Source organism: Phoenix dactylifera, chromosome 8 (genome assembly GCF_051530095.1).
Source record: "Phoenix dactylifera cultivar Ajwa chromosome 8, Ajwa_hap1_PhDact_Kaust_v1.1, whole genome shotgun sequence".
NCBI classification, from domain to species: Eukaryota; Viridiplantae; Streptophyta; class Magnoliopsida; order Arecales; family Arecaceae; genus Phoenix; species Phoenix dactylifera.
In genome coordinates, this window is record NC_143197.1 from 18,892,541 (window position 1) to 18,912,813 (window position 20,273).

The 20,273-nt window shown below is 40.8% G+C and overlaps 1 non-coding gene across 1 annotated transcript; it reads right to left on the minus strand.

The window, feature by feature from the left end:
- Positions 1–4,350: 4,350 nt before the first annotated feature.
- LOC120107941 (small nucleolar RNA R71) lies at positions 4,351–4,459 on the minus strand. Its single transcript, XR_005509525.2, has one exon. It is a non-coding gene; the product is annotated as a small nucleolar RNA R71 (small nucleolar RNA).
- Between the last annotated feature and the right edge of the window lie 15,814 nt (positions 4,460–20,273).

Sequence of the window (20,273 nt, forward strand, 5' to 3'; positions counted from 1 at the left end):
GTTCGAATAATTTATTTCGCAAATAAATGGAAACGTAGTCTTTATTGAAATTGAATTCATAATGTTTCTATGCTAACAATACAGAAATTAGATTTCTGCTAGCACTAGGTACAAAATAACAATCTCTAAGTATCAAACTAAATTCTGACGGTAAATGCAAAGGAAATGTGCCCACAGCAACAGCAGCAACTCTTGCTCTATTGCCAACTCGTAGGGTTACCGCACCTTCCGTAAGCCTTTTACTTTCCTTTAGATCCTGCATGGTAGTGCACAAGTGAACACTAGAACCAGAGTCTATAACCCAACTGGAAATAGAAGAAACTATTAGATTAGTTTCAATAATGAGCATATTAGACATACCTTCAGAAGGCGTGTCACCCTTCTTGCTCTTTATGTTTTCCATGTAGATAGGACAGTTCTTCTTCCAATGGCCGTCTTCATTGCAATGGAAACATTTTCCTTTGGGTTCGGCCTTCTTCTTAGAAACTTCCTTCTTCGGTTTTTTCTCGGTCTTCTGTTTCTTCGCAGGCTTCTTCTTCTTTCCAATAGACTTTCTCTTCGAAGTAGAAGCTAGCTCAACAGCGAGAACTGTACCCCTTGAACCTTTCAAGGCTCCCTCAGTTGTCACCAACATATTCAACAATTCAAGTTTGGTGTATTCAATTTTATTCATATGGTAGTTTACAATAAACTAGCCATATGAACATGGCAACGATTGTAGGATCAAATCCGTTTGCAAATCCTTATGCATGGTTATGCCAAGCTTCTCAAGCTCCTCAAGATTCTTGATCATGGTCAAACCATGTTCATGGACGGACTAGCCATCACGCATCTTGGCTTTGAAGAGCCGCTTGGACACTTCAAACCTCGCTGCGCGACTCTGTTCACCATACAACTCTTGTAGGTGATCAAGTATGTCCTTAGCAGTCTTCATGCGCTCATGCTGGCATTGCAATTCGTTGGATATGGATGCCAAAATGTAGCACCTAACCTTATTGTCGTCATCCAACCATTTTGCATGCATCTCATGATGAGAGCACAAAAGTGCGATCTAAGTACCAATTAACTTAGCTTAATGCTAGCAAAATAACGATAAATAATAGATGTTAACATTTGCATGATTAATATTTTATCCTTAACACTTATTATAATTTTTAACATTATTTTATATAAATTCATCTAAAAAAGGATGCATCCTTCCTACTGCAGAACAGAGTCCATGACTCTTCTTCCGCGCATCCCAAGCGACTTCCCACATTCCGCAATGCAACTCAAGCTTCCAGCCGTCCGTGAGCCAGGATCTGTGATCTTGTTCCGCGCACCCAATCCTAGCATCCTGATTCCATCCGCACCAATGATCTTCCACCTTCCTGTGATCATCCCGTGATCACCTCCCATGCATCCGCTTGCCTCCTCCACTGATTCCTCACATCCCAGCTCCTCCGCATCATTTCACTTCCCCGTTTCAAAGCCTCCACAGTCAACGTCTTCCATGATCCCAGCCTTCGTGATTCACCCGTCCATGCGTCCGTCTGCGATCACCGCCCAGCCAAGATCAGCTCCTCAACCTCTTGAATCAGTCGGGATTAGCTATGATTCTGGATCGAGTCAACCTTCTTCCCGATCGTGTCAGATGTTCATCTTTGTCGCATGGAGGACCCCTAATTTCGCACAGCATTCAATCTCCCAGCATCCCGCTCTTCTCCGACGCCTCTCACGCATTCGATCTCGCCTGCAGCCATCCGTGAGCCAGTGATCATCGCCATCCAGCCATTCACCTCCTCCACAGCGTTCGCCCAAGCCCGTGACCCAGCATCCCATGAAGCGTCGCACCGATCAGCGCCGGATCTGCCCGCGATCAACGTTCGAGATCCCCCTCCATCCGCCCATCTCCACCGCGTGCGCTCAAGGGGGATCAAACGCCATCTATATAGCTCTCATTCGGGAGGAAGAAATGAGGTCTCTGTGATTGAAATAAAAAAAGGGAGAAGAGAGGAGCCGGGGCGGCAGTGGTTTCAAACAAAAAAAAAGAGAAAGGGAAACAGGGGATGCCCTGTTTCCGAAAAGAAAAAGAAAAAAAAAAGAGTGAGAAAGGGAGTGATGTTGGTGTTTGTAATGGCTTGCTAAATCCTTTGGTTTAGGGTGATGGGAGGACCCTTGACTTGTTACTCTCTTGAAGTAAACTCTGAACCTTGGTTTTAATTGAGTTATATCTTTTCATATGTTCTGATTCTCTCTTATTTATTTATTAGATAGATTTATATTTATTGATGCATGGGTTACTCTGATATTTGATTTGTCGTAGACATAATTGACACGATGAATGCTTAAACATTGAGTTCATGTAGTCAAACGATATATTTCATGATTAGAACTATTTTATTTAATTGATCCTTGATCGAGAATCGTCGAGTTTATTTGTTGAGAGTAATATTATCAAGGGGGATTCCGGATCCCTAACCATCTTTATCTTATTGAACTTTGTTTAATTCACCTATTATTCGCTGCTTTTAATTCCAAAAAAAAAAATCAACTAAAAACTACATCTGAAGTTACACTAATAATACATATACCGTTCCCTAAGGATTCGACCTCAGACTCCCGAGTTTTACTGCTTGTGCGATTCTCCTGCACTTGGGAGAGCAGTTTTATTTTTGCATCAAGTTTTTGGCGCCGTTGCCGGGAAACGGCTGAGTTATTAGTATAATTTTAGATTTAATTTTTACCTTAGTAGTTAGTATTTTTCTTTTGAAAAAAAAATTAAATCTTTACTACTATTTTTAATTCTCTACACAGTTTGCATCAAACTCTGATATCATAGAAATTAGCCGTCTGATTTGACTCATATTTGGTCGGCTAGTGCAGACACATTGTTCAATAATCTGAACAGTCTGATTGACATTCTGAGACTTTTAAGACCATTAGATTAATACGAAACTTTGCTGCTTTCTGTTTTGAATTTTCTGCATTTATTTTTTTTAGAATCAGAATTTTGTTGTTATTATATCTCATTAACCCTTGTTGCTAATTAAAAATCAATAAATAGTAATAATAAAAAAAAACTTTAAGAGAAGAACAAGGGTGATTATTCAAAAAAAAAAAGAAAAGAGGAAAACCTAAAATTTTAAATTTCAAATTTCAAATTTTAGAATTCAAATTTCAAACTTTAAATTTTTTTTTTAAAAAAAAATAATTTACTTGATCACCTATTCAATGAAATTTAATGCCATGTCATAAAACATTTAAAAAAAAATCTCTTGATTGTTGCATATAGTATAAGGCATCAGCATAAAATATTCTAAGGGCTGAACCCATTTAAAAAGATAAGGTCGGGATTTCATCACTCGTCCTTAGCCCAAAAATCACCCCAATGCATAAATATCCTAAGCTTAACTAAAATCAACTAGACGTTGGCCCCTAAGGACATTCGAGCTCAATAGGATGAAGACCACCGAAAGTTGCACCAATTTCGCTCTGTGGCTTAGTTGATGTCTAAGCAAGCTTTGTCCCTATAAGGGAGACAGTTCATCTGTTCGAGGCAAGTGGGTTTTAAGTGGGACCTTTGCGAACGCATCGTGACCCCTTCACTTACCTGGGAGCTTACCTGGTCAACTCGGTTTACTAGACCGGATTGGAGGCTTAGGTGTCCTCTTCAAACCAGTTAGAAGCTGTCTAGAAATTTAAGAAAAACATTAGGAATTGAGGTATAATGTTTTGTTGCATGTTTGATTGTGAATAGATTTTTGTATTAGGATGTCGTTTTAGGGTATCTTTAGTTGGTACTTATATTTTTTAAAAAAAATTAAAAAAAAGAGAGGAAAATATTTTGCATGCTAAAGTGGAATAGGGACGACACCGGTCGATTAAATCGTACAACTTTAGATCATCCCTTAGGACACATCCCTGAAATTCCTTCGCAGTATCTCACACCTTATGAGATGGCTGATTTAAATGAAGATGCGGGGAGTCACCACAATCGAGAACGAGAACCCCATGTTATGACTCTAAGACAATACCTACAACCGGCTAGGACTAGTCAGCCTTCATGCATAATTTTTCCTGATAATGTAGGACATTTTGACATCAAACCAGGGGTAATCCAATTGCTGCCCAAGTTTCATGGGTTAGAGTCCGAAAGTCCGTGTCTTCATTTAAAGGATTTTGAAGAATTGAGCATTACATTTAGAGTGCCAAACGTCACCGAGGATGTCCTCAAGTTGACATTGTTTCCTTTCTTTCTAAAGGATAAGGCCAAAACATGGCTAAACTCTTTGCGACCTAGATCAATAAGAACTTGGCAAGATATGCAGAGAGAATTTTTAAAGAAGTTCTTCCCCACACAAAGGACCAACTTTTTGAAAAGACATATCAGCAATTTCCAACAAAAAGATAATGAAACATTTTATGAATGTTGGGAAGGATTTAAAGACCTTCTTCTCTCATGCCCTCATCACGGATTCGAAACTTGGAGAACCATTAGCTTCTTTTATGAAGGTTTATCTCCACAGTTGAAACAATTTGTAGAGACCATGTGCAATGGTAGATTTTTAGAAAAACACCCTGATGAAGCGTGGGAGTATTTGGATTCCCTTACTGAGACTGCCCAACTTTGGGATAACGAGGATAGAAACACCAAGTCTTTACCTAAGCCTACTAGCTCTGTACAGGGAGGCCTTTACAACCTCAAAACTGAGGATGATCTTCATGCTAAAATGGCAGCCCTCACTAGAAAAGTAGAAGAAATTGAGCTTAGGAAGGTTGAGCCTGTCAAGACTATAGAGCTTAGAAACGAGTGTTGTGGTATCTGCGATATGTCGGGTCATACCACTACAGATTGCCCCACCATACCGGCATTCAAAGAAGTCTTGCACGATCAAGCAAATACTATGAACTCCTACCAAAAGCCTTATAACGATCCATACTCGAATACCTATAACCCTGGTTGGAAGAATCATCCAAATTTTAGGTGGAGAAACGATCATCCTCAACAGTCACACCATTCAGCTCCTCCACCTGTACATCCTACTTTTGCACCACCCTCCCAAAAGCCGAATATCGAGGACACGTTGCAATCTATACAAACTTTTCTACAAGGTCAAGCTAATATCAATGCTCAAAATACTCGAAATTTTGAAGATATAAGGAACCAATTGTCAATGTTGACTACCGTCCTAAGTACCCAAGAGAAGGATAAGCTTCCAGCTCAACCCCAACCTAAACCACAAATGCACGGTAGTAATAATACGGCTCCTTCTAGTTCGCATACAGAACATGCAAAGAGCATCATGACTTTGCGTAATGGGAAAGTCATTGATCAGACCGCCCCATTGAGACCGCAGGTCACTTCTAATTCTGATGCTCCCAAAGTCGATGAAAGGGACAAAGAAGAAGTTGAGGTCCCAACTTCTACCGAGAAAGTTGAATGTCCTTTTCCTCCACCTTTTCCACAACGGTTAAATCCATTGCAAAAGCTCGAACCTAATTCTGAAATTCTTGAGCTTTTTAAGCAAGTAAAGATCAACATACCTCTTCTTGATGCAATTAAACAAGTACCCTCATATGCCAAATTTTTGAGAGACTTGTGTACTGTCAAGCGCCGATTAAATGTTAAGAAGAAGGCATTCTTAACTGAAAATGTGAGTGCTATTTTGCAGCACAATATTCTTCCTAAATTTAAGGATCCAGGTTGCCCAACCATCTTATGCATCATAGGCGACTTTAGGATAGAGCGAGCATTGTTAGATTTAGGGGCAAGTGTGAATTTGTTGTCATATTCTGTATATGAGCAACTTGGTTTAGGTGAGTTGAAGCCAACCTCCGTCACTTTGCAATTAGCTGACAGATCAGTTAAAATTCCAAGGGGGATTATCGAGGATGTATTAGTCCAAGTAGACAAGTTCTACTTTCCTGTCGATTTTATCGTATTGGACACACATCCGGCTTCGAATTCACAATCTCAAATTCCAGTCATTTTAGGACGTCCATTCCTTGCAACTTCTAATGCATTGATTAATTGTAGGAATGGCATCATGAAGCTTTCTTTTGGTAACATGACCTTAGAACTGAACATTTTTAATATGTGCAAACAACCTAATAATCCCGAAGAGAGTAAGGAGGTTGATTGGGTTGAAACCATTGCAAAAGAATATTTGTTAGCTAAAGCAATTAACGACCCATCTGATGATAGCTTAATTGATTGGTGTCCTAATGGAACCAATGATGGTGATTTGTCAGTCACACATATTGTGGATAATCTGGATATTAAGATGGTCACTGGGTGGAGACCAAAAGTAGGGGAATTTGAGAAGTTGCCACCTCGAGAAGCAAAGATAGTACCATCCCATGAGCAAGTGCCTAAGCTCGAGTTAAAACCTTTACCGAAGGAACTCAAGTATGCCTTTCTTGGACCCGAGGACACTTACCCTATAATCATCTCGTCTGATCTTAATCATGACCAAGAAAGAAAATTACTTGGTGTTCTAAAAAATCATAAAGGAGCCTTAGGGTGGTCTATTGCCGACTTGAAGGGAATTAGCCCCTTAATTTGCACGCACCGGATATATTTGGAGGACAATGCCAAAACCACAAGGCAAATGCAACGAAGGTTAAATCCTACGATGAGAGATGTGGTTAAGGCAGAAGTCCTCAAGTTGCTTGACGTGGGTATTATTTACCCAATTTTCGACAGCAAGTAGGTAAGCCCTACTCAAGTCGTTCCTAAGAAATCAGGTTTGACAGTAGTAGAAAATGAACAAGGTGAACTAGTTCCAACTCGTGTCCCAACAAGTTGGCGCATGTGTGTTGACTACCGAAAGCTGAATTTGGTCACGCGAAAGGATCACTTTCCTCTACCCTTCCTAGACCAAGTATTGGAGAGGGTTGCAGGGCATGATTTCTATTGTTTTCTCGATGGCTATTCGGGATATTATTAGATTGAAATTTCATCAGAAGATCAAGAGAAGACTACCTTCACTTATCCTTTTGGCACATTTGCTTTCCGACGAATGCCATTTGGGTTGTGTAATGCACCTGCAACATTCCAAAGATGCATGCTCAGCATCTTTGAAGACATGAACGAGAAATTTTTGGAAGTATTCATGGACGACTTCTCCGTTTTTGGCGACACATTTGATGATTGCCTGACACATTTACAAGCCGTCTTAACTCGATGTATGGAAAAGAATTTGATATTGAATTGGGAGAAATGCCACTTCATGGTGCCAAAGAAAATTGTCTTAGGACATATTGTTTCATCGAAGGGCATGGAAGTAGATAGAGCTAAGATTGATTTAATTGCTAAGCTACCTGCACCCAAGATGGTTAGAGATGTTAGATCATTTTTGGGTCACGCCGGATTTTATAGGAGGTTCATCAAGGACTTTAGTGTCATAGCTCGACCATTATGTAACCTCCTATCCCTTGATACACCGTTTAATTGGACTGAAACCTGTCAGGAGGCATTCGAAAAGTTGAAGTCTATGCTTAGCACTGCACCAATCGTGCGACCACCTGATTGGTCATTACCTTTTGAGATTATGTGCGACGCTAGCGACTATGCGATAGGAGCTGTCCTAGGACAACGCAAGGATAATAAACCATATGTCATTTACTACGCAAGCAAAACCTTAAACGATGCTCAAATGAATTACACTACCACCGAGAAGGAATTGCTTGCAGTAGTATTTGCCTTAGATAAATTTCACTCTTATATTCTTGGTGCTCCTATTGTTATCTTCACGGACCATGCGGCACTAAAATATTTGTTGGATAAGAAAGAGGTCAAACCACACTTAATACGATGGATACTTCTACTCCAAGAATTTGATATCACTATCAAAGATAAAAAGGGAGTAGAAAATGTGGTTGCTGACCATTTATCACGATTAGTTTTTAATGATTCGGTATCACAGTTCCCCATCAAGGATTCATTCCCCGAAGAGCAGTTGTTTGCACTTTCTACTATGTCATGGTATGCTGATATTGTAAACTTTCTTGTCACGAACCGGATTCCGGAGCATTGGGGGTCGACAGATAGAAAAATTTTCTTACGCGAAGTAAAGAATTATTACTATATCGAACCCTATTTATTTAAATATTGCAATGACCAAATTTTTAGACGATGCATACCGGATCATGATATACAAAGCGTACTTTCTTTCTGTCACACTGATGCTTGTGGTGGACACTTTGCTTCTAAGAAAACCGCCACAAAGGTCTTGCAATGTGGTTTCTATTGGCCTACTATGTTCAAAGATGCCCACGAGTTCTGCAGGACATGTGATCCATGTCAACGTATTGGAAGTCTAACTCATAGACAAATGATGCCTCTTCAACCCATTACTATTATCGAAATTTTCGATTGTTGGGGCATCGATTTTATGGGCCCATTCCCACCATCTTTTGGATATGAGTACATTTTAGTCGGTGTCGAGTATGTGTCCAAATGGGTAGAAGCTGTTGCTTGTAGGACCAATGATCACAAACCTGTCCTGAAGTTTTTAAAAGAAAATATTTTTTCACGATTTGGGATGCCTAAGGTTATAATTAGTGACGGTTGAAAACACTTTTGTAATAAGCCTTTCGAGACCTTATTGAAAAAGTATGGTGTCACCCACAGAGTTGCTACCCCATATCACCCGCAAACTAGTGGCCAAGTAGAATTAGCCAATAGGGAGATCAAGCGTATTTTAGAAAAAACGGTAAATCCATCAAGAAAAGATTGGTCCTTAAAACTATCAGATGCATTATGGGCCTATCGAACTGCATACAAAACCATTCTTGGCATGTCTTCCTACCGGCTAGTCTACGAAAAAGCGTGTCATCTGCCTGTAGAAATAGAACATAAATCGTATTGGGCAATTAGAAAATTAAATTTTGATTTACAAGATGCCGGTCTAACTAGAAAATTGCAATTGAACGAGCTTAATGAGATTCGCAGAGATGCTTATGACAATGCTAAAATTTGCAAAGAACGAATGAAGATCTTACATGATAAATCAATTTTAAAAAAATCTTTTGAACCTTTGCAAAAAGTTCTTTTATATGATTCCCGCTTACATCTGTTTCTTGGTAAGTTGCGATCGAGATGGACAAGTCCTTATATTATAAAAACTGTTTTTCCACATGGAGCGGTTGAGATTGAGAATCCACGAGATAGTAAAATTTTTAAGGTAAATGGACACAAGTTAAAACCTTTTCTTGAGAATTTTGCAGATGAAGAGGACTCCTTTTTCTTGGGGGAGCCTTCTTATGACTGAATATAAAGGCAAAGGTATGTGTATATTGGTTAGAATTATATTTTTTCTAGTTTTGTAGGTCTTATTTTCTGGATATCAACAGCTCTAGGTATTTCCCTTCTCTCCAATATTATTTTCTCTACTGTCTCTCATATAAATATTTCTTGTATCTATTACATTGAGGACAATGCAATATTTAAGTTGGGGGGAGGAAAGTATTTTGCAAAAAACAAAAATATATATTTTTGCATTTGATTTATTACCAATGCACATGTATTTTCATATTAAGTTTGTGCAACTATTAAGGCAAGGAACACATGCATATTATGACTGATCAGAGATCTATTATTAGATCCCCGCACATGTACTTAATGATTATAGGAAGGCCTCAGGATTTCACATTTGTTTAATGCATTTTTATTAAGCCATATCTGTAAAAGAAGTACGAGTATCCTTGTCCGTACTATAAGGTTCATGATTTGGTTTTCATATAAAGATAGAGGTTGAATACCCCGGCTAGATCATCTAAGTGTCTTATGTTCTATAGTCACGATACAGTCACATTATATGGTTCAGTTTACCTTCTCTATTTTGCAAAAAATAAAATAAAAAAAATAAAATAAAAAAATAATAAAAAAATTAAAAAAATGAGGAGATGACAAGTCTAACCTCGTGGCGTAGTCTGGTTCGAGTAATTAAGCCCGAGGGGTGTTTCACCTAATGCTTTGAGCCAACTGGATCAGGAGTCATTGGTCGAAAACTCGCTACATGGACCTTGCTAGAACCTAAGGGGGTTGGACTATTGTAATCATCATATGTGTTCAAAAATAAAAATAAGCATGAATAGGGTTGGTCGGGCTAAACCCAGTGACATGTGGTAATGGCTGGTTTGACTCCATTGTATTGAACCTTTGTGTACTTTGGATATTTAGTTGGGATTGATAGCTCCTTCTTTTTATGCGAACCATTTTTGACAATTTTAGACAACATGAGATATTCCGAAAATTTGATGGATCAGGCTCTAATAAACTGTAGTAAACACTTGTGAACTTGAGTAGTACACCTAAAATTCAAGCGGTACCATGTTGTGGTGGAGGTATTAGTACTCTGAGAAAGTCATACTATTTTATGCACACTACACTTTCATATTTCCCCTTGCTTTGATAGTTGCCATGCCTGAAAATATATATTAATTACATGGGTATTAGCTTAGAATTGAGGACCTCATGTCATATCATTCATAATGTTTGTGGGTAACATCTCTGAAAATCCTTACGAGACAACACTCGTCCACTAGGTAACCTAGGGGTTTAACGGCTTGTTGCACGTGCTAAGTGTAATCGTGATGCCCTACGAAAGTGGGTACATATCTTAGTTTTATATCTTTAGCTTTAATAAAAAGTCAAAGGATTGACCAACACTTTTTGTACTCTCATGTTATTATTTACTCTGAATTGCTAGAGATTGGGGGGTATGATGAGAGCACAAAAGTGCGATCTAAGTACCAATTAACTTAGCTTAATGCTAGCAAAATAACGATAAATAATAGATGTTAACATTTGCATGATTAATATTTTATCCTTAGCACTTATTATAATTTTTAACATTATTTTATATAAATTCATCTAAAAAAGGATGCATCCTCCCTACTGCAGAACAGAGTCCATGACTCTTCTTCCGCGCACCCCAAGCGACTTCCCACATTCCGCAATGCAACTCAAGCTTCCAGCCGTCCGTGAGCCAGGATCTGTGATCTTGTTCCGCGCACCCAATCCTAGCATCCTGATTCCATCCGCACCAATGATCTTCCACCTTCCCGTGATCATCCCGCGATCACCTCCCACGCATCCGCTTGCCTCCTCCACTGATTCCTTACATCCCAGCTCCTCCACATCATTTCATTTCCCCGTTTCAAAGCCTCCGCAGTCAACGTCTTCCATGATCCCAGCCTCCGTGATTCACCCATCCATGCGTTCGTCCGCGATCACCGCCCAGCCAAGATCAGCTCCTCAACCCCCTGAATCAGTCGGGATTGGCTATGATTCTGGATCGAGCCAACCTTCTTCCCGATCGCGTTCAGATGTTCATCTTCGTCGCATGGAGGACCCCTAATTTCGCACAGCATTCAATCTCCCAGCATCCCGCTCTTCTCCGACGCCTCTCACGCATTCGATCTCGCCTGCAGCCATCCGTGAGCCAGTGATCATCACCATCCAGCCATTCACCTCCTCCACAGCGTTCGCCCAAGCCCGTGACCCAGCATCCCATGAAGCGTCGCACCGATCAGCGCCGGATCTGCCCGCGATCAACGTTCGAGATCCCCCTCCATCCGCCCATCTCCACCGCGTGCGCTCAGGGGGGATCAAACGCCATCTATATAGCCCTCATTCGGGAGGAAGAAATGAGGTCTCTGCGATTGAAATAAAAAAAGGGAGAAGAGAGGAGCCGGGGCGGCAGTGGTTTCAAACAAAAAAAAAGGAGAAAGGGAAACAGGGGATGCCCTGTTTCCGAAAAGAAAAAGAAAAAAAAAAGAGTGAGAAAGGGAGAGATGTTGGTGTTTGTAATGGCTTGCTAAATCCTTTGGTTTAGGGTGATAGGAGGACCCTTGACTTGTTACTCTCTTGAAGTAAACTCTGAACCTTGGTTTTAATTGAGTTATATCTTTTCATATGTTCTGATTCTCTCTTATTTATTTATTAGATAGATTCATCATGTTTTATATTTATTGATGCATGGGTTGCTCTGATATTTGATTTGTCGTAGACATAATTGACACGATGAATGCTTAAACATTGAGTTCATGTAGTCAAACGATATATTTCATGATTAGAACTATTTTATTTAATTGATCCTTGATCGATAATCGCCGAGTTTATTTGTTGAGAGTAATATTATCAAGGGGGATTCTGGATCCCTAACCATCTCTATCTTATTGAACTTTGTTTAATTCACCTATTATTCGCTGCTTTTAATTTCAAAAAAAAAATCAACTAAAAACTACATCTGAAGTTACACTAATAATACATATACCGTTCCCTGAGGATTCGACCTCGGACTCCCGAGTTTTACTGCTTGTGCGATTCTTCTGCACTTGGGAGAGCAGTTTTATTTTCGCATCATCTCATGCTGCTCATTGGTTGCACGGGTTGGTAACACCGGGAGTTCATGGTCAAGAACATAAGCTATCTTTTCACAACTCAAGACAATCTTCAAGTTGCGGAGCCAATCTTTATAGTTTGGTCCGGTCAACCTATTATTATCTAGAATTCGAATTATCGGGTTGGAAGCTATTGATATCTGCAGAGAGTAAAGATTCTAATTAGAAATTTGTATTTGACATTAATTTATTTTAGGAACTTTTAAAACAAAATTGGATCAAATCCTTTCACTATTTCTCGGATCTCTCATACTCCCCTGATAAAGATATGGAAACCTGCGACTTAGGGTTTCGAGTGGGGTGCTTCGGTCCCACCAATCTAAATGTTACCTCACCTAATAGTTATCGGAGACACATAGACGATGAGTGTACAACTCTTGTACAATGTTTCATAAGCATATTGAGCTAACCTAGTCTCCAAGTCATAAGGACCTCACTTAATAGTTATTGGACCCGTTCCTTGGTTAAGTCAGACCCACCGTATATCCTGCGAAAATAAAGCTATGATTGGGTCCTCACCTAACAGTTATTGGAGCCCAAACCCACCTTTACCCCACAATATCTCATGTTAATAGAGAGGTCCAATCCCCCGATGCAACTAGCCCACTGTATCCAGCCGAGACTAATCAACGCCGGAAAGTTCTTAGCAACTCTACTACGGTGGAAGACCAATCGACTTAATATTGGTAATCAGATCTTAGTGATTCCAACTTTGAGCTTTTCATAGGAGGTAATCGATCAATTGGCCAGATAAGCAGATGGAAGACTTTCCTTACTCAGAGAGTAAGGTCCTAATTAAGTAACCACCTTTGAGCTTGCCTAGACACCAATTAGATCAATTAATCAAATATGGCTAGCTCAATGTATCGTTCACTCTCAATTGATTTAGGAAAGTTTTAGGTCTCTTGGGATTTACATCTAATGTAGCCATCTACCCCATACCATATGTCATTCGATTTACATCTTATGTAAATGTCACATTAGTTCAGGTTTACATCCTATGTAATTATGAAACCCTTTTCATATATTATGTGATTACATCTTATGTAAATGACATAATTGTTTCAGTTTACATCTTATGTAAATGTCCTATTGTTTAAAAATTTTATTTACATCTAATGCAAATAAATTTTGTTTAACTAATACATACATCTCATGCATACATTATTTTAAACATAACCTTAAACAAGTATGAACATTATGATTACCACATGCATCTCATGTATATTTTTTCAGATCTGAAACTTTTAATCTATTATGCTTTCTTTGAATTTCAGATCATGCATTACTTGATTTCAAACATTGTAATCTAATTGCAATTCTAAAATAATTTGCAAGATCAAAGCAAATAAAAATCTGCATGCTGAAAATTTCAGCAACCTGAAATTTCAGCATGCAGAAAATTCAGCAAGCATAATTTTTTAAAAATCAGATTAAAAACGTGGTAATCAATTCTTAAGTCCTAAGCATGCTTCCTAGAACCATGGCTCTGATACCACTGCTGAGATACGCCCCGTTCGATGCGACGTTCGCAGCGAAGTTCGAACGGGATGTCGTTCATCGTATGAACGTGCCTCGGATCGTAGAATTTAAAAAAATTTCTGGATCCAAATCCAGAAGATCTTTAAACTCATTTGGAAGGGAAGATTAGGATCTGAGGAGGTTGATTAAGATTCATAAAATTGAAACAAAAATCAAAAGTTAATAATTTGAATATCTCATCTTCAAAAATTCTGCAAGTATAGAACAACGCAGCCTGATGATCTTTCTAGGTGCCTGGTTAAGCCGCACATGTGTCCGGCCTCTAAAGGTATCCACACGAGGATCTAATCATCTCAGATAGAGTCTTACCGAAGTGCTAGCTTCTTGCAAAAACCTCTCATGACTATCAAATAGATTGGAAGAAATCTGCAAAATACCTCTTTGAAGAAGAACCCTTTCTTCTTTGATCTTACTCGCAATGGAGGAAGAGGAAGGAGGAACCTTGCACGTGGATCTTCCTTGCCTTGCTACCGTGGAAGAAGAGGAGGATGAAGACCCCTTGCTGCCGTGGAGAAGGAGGATGAAAGAAGAGGAGGCGTGGAGAGGAAGAGGAGAGAATTGATTCATAATGTCTTCCTTGCTACCCTTTTATAGATTGGATTTAGGGCCTCTTCTAATCTTATTAGGAGTATGGGACTATAACCCACCCTTGCATTAATGCCAAGTGTCCAATCCTTGTGCTCATAGATGTATAATATGTGTCTACTTAATCAATTGATTAATTTTATAATCACATTAGGATTTCTAATCTCATTAGAAGAATTAATTGATTTGGGAGCATGCATCCTACGACGTCATGTGGACTTTAAAGTCCGCATAGTGTGAACATGACTTAAGTCATATTCATCCTACGACGACATGTGGTCTTTAAAATCCGCACAAACCTTGCTTTAATCAAATTGACCCAATCATGAACCTAATTTGATTTGGCTCATTAAATCAGCCTAATTGCAATCCAATTGCAATCAATTCCACTTAATTTTTTTTTCATTAACTTACTAACACTTAGTGGGTTAATTCAATCACCAATCATATTGATGATTGATTTCTATTGTGATTCCAAATCATAATTATGATAGTCTGACTAATTAAATTCTCTATGTGTGTGACCCCGTAGGTTCTATTCTGACTAGTAGTGAGAGATATTGAGATCTCCATCTCAATATCACTGAAACTCCTTTCAGTGGACTGAAACGATTTCAGTTCTACTCTTAGGGTTCACTGATCACCAAGTGAATACCTTCGAGTCTCACAATCCACTAGTGACACCTAGCAGTATATGGTGGCAACCCAACAGAATGGAATGTCTAAATCTCTAGGTGCAGTTAGCGTATGATACAATCCCTCTACCATGGATCCCGATGTGATGGAGGTTATGGATATCTCGTCAAACCCCATCGTCTGTCATATGTCAAATTTATACAACTTCCAGTTCGAGATATGGAAAACTCTTTTTCCAAAATACCTGACCAGAAATTTATCGAACTGTCTCATAAATCATATAGGATCACTCCTAATCTATCAAGATCGATAGATCCTATCTAGATGCAACCCTATTCTAAAATGAACCTACTGTAGCCAATCCGTACTAGAAGAACCCGAATGGCTAGGGCCCAAGTTCACATGCTCGTCAAACTACAGCAACCTCATAGTGAATAGCTGAGGCATCGCAGGTCAAAGGACCAGTCATACAACTGCAGCATAAGTAGTCACTGACAAGTGGATAGACATCCATGTGACTACTATCTTTGGTCATGCTCAGTACTTGTATAATCACTCCAGTGTCTCTACACCGTGGACTCGAGACTCATCCATCTGACTAAGTAATCTGTGCACTAATCTCAGCGGATCGATCACCGTCCCTCGTGATGGATCCATCGATCAGGAGCATTTAGAAATTAATCCCTAATGACATATGCCTCAAATTCTCAACTTCTTGAGAATATGTGTCATCATCTATTAATTTCTTGGACGATTCGTGGACACATACAAACATAAATAAAAAATAAATTGCCCAATCTTATTTATTAATAAGAGTCAAATTAGAAATTTATGCCTCAGATTACAAATATGCATCAGCCACGTTGGCTTCTAGGGCATACTTCTAACATGCACCCCACCTTCGCTCCTCTAGAACAAGAAGATTACTGACTCTGCATCCCGCCAACCACACTAGATCAAGAAAGGTAGACCACCCACTCAGGAGCATCGCTATTAACCACCTATCCTCAAGGATATCAACTGCCTGCCCATCACCAACCTCCCACCTGATCGCCTCTAGAACCCCCGGGCCACGAGTGTGGCTCTCTCTCCAAATGAAGGAACTGCAGCGGCTCGCGTGGAAGACGGGAGTCCCTGTCGACTCCTCGTACTTGGCCCTCATTAAGGAGCCCCACAAAATGCCCAGCTCAAGGAGAAACCTGGCTGCATGTTTGGTAGCAAGTACCTTGCGCTGCTCAAGCAAGGAGTAGATCTCGAGACTACCATCACTCATCGGCTAATAGATCACATCCCAGGCAAGCAGGTGCACACCTCTCCCTCCCCCTCGCTGACTCTAATGGAAGCACTGAATAAGACGCTCCATCGTCCTTAGCGGAACCATGGGCACGATGGTATTGGAGAGGAGATATATTGGGATGGAGCTAAAAACAGACCGCACTAGAATAACCCTATCTATCATGGAAAGAGAGCTCGCGTGCCAACCCTCCAATCTGCCTCTAATACTCTGCTCCCAAGACACACACACTCCCTCCTACATAGTAGTCGCCCAGTGACCGACAACCCTAGGTACATCAGGGCACCCTCCTGCTCCCCAATACCCAAAATCTCCATAATGGAAGTCTTCACCCATGGCTTGATCTTCGGGCTGAAACGGACGGCTGACCTTGTCAGGTTGACCCACTGCCCCAAGGCCTCATAATCTCCCCTAGGACCCTTTGGATCACCTATGCTAAGTGCCTCGTCGCCCAGGCCAATAGTAGACAGTCGTCAGCAAAAAGTAAGTGGGAGATTCGAGTCGCACCTGGTGCAGGGCAGTATGCCTCCAACTTCTGGGTCTCTATGGCATGCCAAAAGCGCTCTCGATAAAGCATCCACACAGATGATAAGAAGTAGTGGCGACAATCGACACCTCTGTCGTGCCTCACTAAGGACTTGAAGAAGCGGGTGGGAGAGCTGTTCATGAGGATGGCAAAGGCCGGTGACTGGATGCAGCCCAAGATCCATCTGATCTATACCTGGTGGAAGCCGAAGGACTCAAGAGAGTGCGCCACAAAACTCTGCCTCATTTGGTCATACACTCCCTCCATGTCCAGCTTTACCCCCATCAGACTCCTCCCTTCGGGTGCTCGCTGGAGGTCTGCCATGAACTCATAAGCAATCAAAACGTTGTCGAAGATGGACCGACAACCAACAAAAGCTTTCTGCTCCATGCTGATAAGTCTAAGCAATATGCCTCTCAGTCTATGAACTACAATCTTGCCAACTACTTTATACAGAGTATTGCAAAGGCTAATTGGCCGAAAATGACCTGGCTCTTTGGAAGTAATGTGATGAAGGCCAACTGTTTTCCCAGTTTACAGGTCATACATGGAGACAACTCCGACATAGGGACACTACCTATGACACCACTACGAACTAAAGTACTCAAATGATCACAAGACAGATGACCAAGCGGATGATGTCATAGATCAACCAAAGAAAAAGAGGAAGACACACCCACGCAAGCAAATCTAGTAGCAGAAGAAGGCAGATGGAGACATAATGAAGGTGGAGAATAATGCAGAACCGCTGCCATCACATCCTCTCTAACAATGTGCCAGTACCTCCTAAAGAAAAGGAGAACCATCCGGCCCCAGGGCCTTGTCCTCTTCCAAGAACCATAAGGCCTCCCAAACCTCCATCATTGATACCGGGCTGATCAGTGATGCATTCTTCTCCCTGGAGGACAGTCACCCCAGGGGCTGGCCCAAACCCTCCTCCTGTCGTAACTCCCTGCTCCATCCACCTGAAGCAGAAGAATTGCTCCAACACCCTCCTGATGTCATTCAGCTCCTCAGTCATCTGGCCACCCTCATCCCCTATTCTGCTGATCTTGTATCTCTACCTCAGGATGATGGTCGACTGGTGAAAGAATCTCGTGTTCCGATCTCCGTCAGCAGTCCACTAGACCCTGAATTTCTGCCTCCACAAGACCTCTATCTAAGAAGAGAGTAGTGTTTGGCCAACTGCCTCCTAAGCTCCCCCTGCTCCTCCTCAATCAGCCCCCCTATTATTCCTCAAGGGTCTGCAGCTGTGCCATCACGGCCTCAGACTCCTCCACTCTCCTGAAGATATTACCCACCTCCTCCTGGTTCCACTTGCTCAGACTACGCCTTAGAAAGAAGAAAGATGAATGTTCCAACAAAGATATTTGTTGTCGCCCAAAACCAGACTTATCGAAGTTGGTGAATTGATGGATACCGGCTAGTCTATTCAAAGTTAAAGTCCAACCTATGAGCAAAGAAAGGATCAAAGGTTACCGGACCTAATCCAACATGGGATTCTCCAATACTTATCAAGCAGAGTTTTGATGGAATAGAATAGAGAAGGAGATTTCAAAGTACAAGCTATGAAGAGTAAGAGTAGATTAAAGATGAGATGTTTGCCAAGGTCCCTAGGCCCTATTTATATAGAGGCGAGACTGTGGTTTCATTACACTTTGGCTCTGAGATCAGTTGATGGGCTATAACCATCCGCTCTTAATTACACCCCTTAAGTACGTAGGTCTGTAACTACTTCTGCTAATCTACTTGGGCTTTGATTGTGCTTGCCACATGTTGCACCACTACTGGGTGATAGATCTTAGTGGTAACGGCTAATGGGCATCGAATTCAAGCCATATCACTTGCCTCCAGCTTTCGAGTCCGAGTTAATATCTTAGCTCAAGCGAAGGAAGTAGCCGAGTCATCCAAATGTTAGCTAATTGAGTTAGGTCACCTTAATTTGACTCAAAGTTTGCTTGGTCTAACCAAGAAGCTTCTAGATGAGGCATTAAATTTTGGGCGAAAAATTTCCAAATGGCGCATTGCAGAATTTTGCCTTCTTGAGACACCTCATGAATGACTGACGATCAATATTGGCACAACGCATAGCAGCTCGCTGGGCTATGAAGTGAATTGAGTGTGTAGATCTGAGCAATTCAAGATCCTATATAAGGTGTCTCATTTGGAGACTTCTAGAGTTTTTGCTAAGGTCATTCCATTGCTCGGTTGCTGTGTAGCTTGATGTCCCTGATTTGTTCAGTGCAGTCCCTTCCTCTCATACTTTTAGGTCAATAGATTCTTTTCTTTTCTCGTTCCCTTCTTCTTTCCTCTTTCTGTTGCCATTGCCTTAAGCGAGTCATGATTAGTGGCTTGTGGGTGAGCTAGTCTTCCAGCTCCAATTCATCATTGAGCTCGGGTTTTGCTAGCTTGAGGGCAACTTCATTGAAGTCAGAGGTTTTCTATGGTCCATGTGCCAAAAGAATGAATTTGGACCAGAGAAACTTAGATAAGTTTAAGAGTCATTACTTCGTTCTTGATAGTTTTAGCTTTAGATTGCTCGGGCTCGAGGAAAGGGCCACTAGCTGCCTTCCAGATCAGCTCTGCCTTTTTGAGGACACTCTAAAGGCAAGCCTGAGATTCCCCCTTCACTTTTCTATCATCCAACTACTAGATTGATTTCATTTGGTTTCCACCCAATTGGTCCCCAATTCTTGATAGATCATTGTTATCTTTCTTAGATCTACACAATGTTCAGCCCACCATGGAGCTTTTCTAAGCTCTCTTCATTCTGAAGGAGCATCCTTTTGAGCACGGATGGTGGTATTTTTCTACTTGAAAAAGCCATCAATTATTTAGGGTTCGTCCTTCTTCAATCCATGATTGGAAGGCCTTCTTTTTTGCATTGTCCAAGCAATCCTAGGGTTTCAACACATTCTGAGGGCCACCTAGGAAAGCTTTGACAAAGGCGCTCAGCCTTTCAAATGGGGAGCAAAAGACCTTGGAGGCGCTAGGTCACGTCGAGGTTCCTCCTTTAAAAAGTTTTAATTTGAGTCAATTCCACCTTTTCCATCCATCTCTATCAACCAGCTAGTAGCTTAAATCAACACATCCACTATCTTGCGCCCATATTGATAAGATTTTCTTCCAAAATTAACCTTTATTATAATGTTTCTTTGTTGCTTCTTCTCCTTCCCTAACTCCATGTCCCGTCACCACCCCAGCGACTACTCCTCCATCCATGACTTTATTAGGGAAGAGGAGCAAGATGAATGACGATCATCAACGGTGATGGCAGGAACAATGATGCCCTCCGAC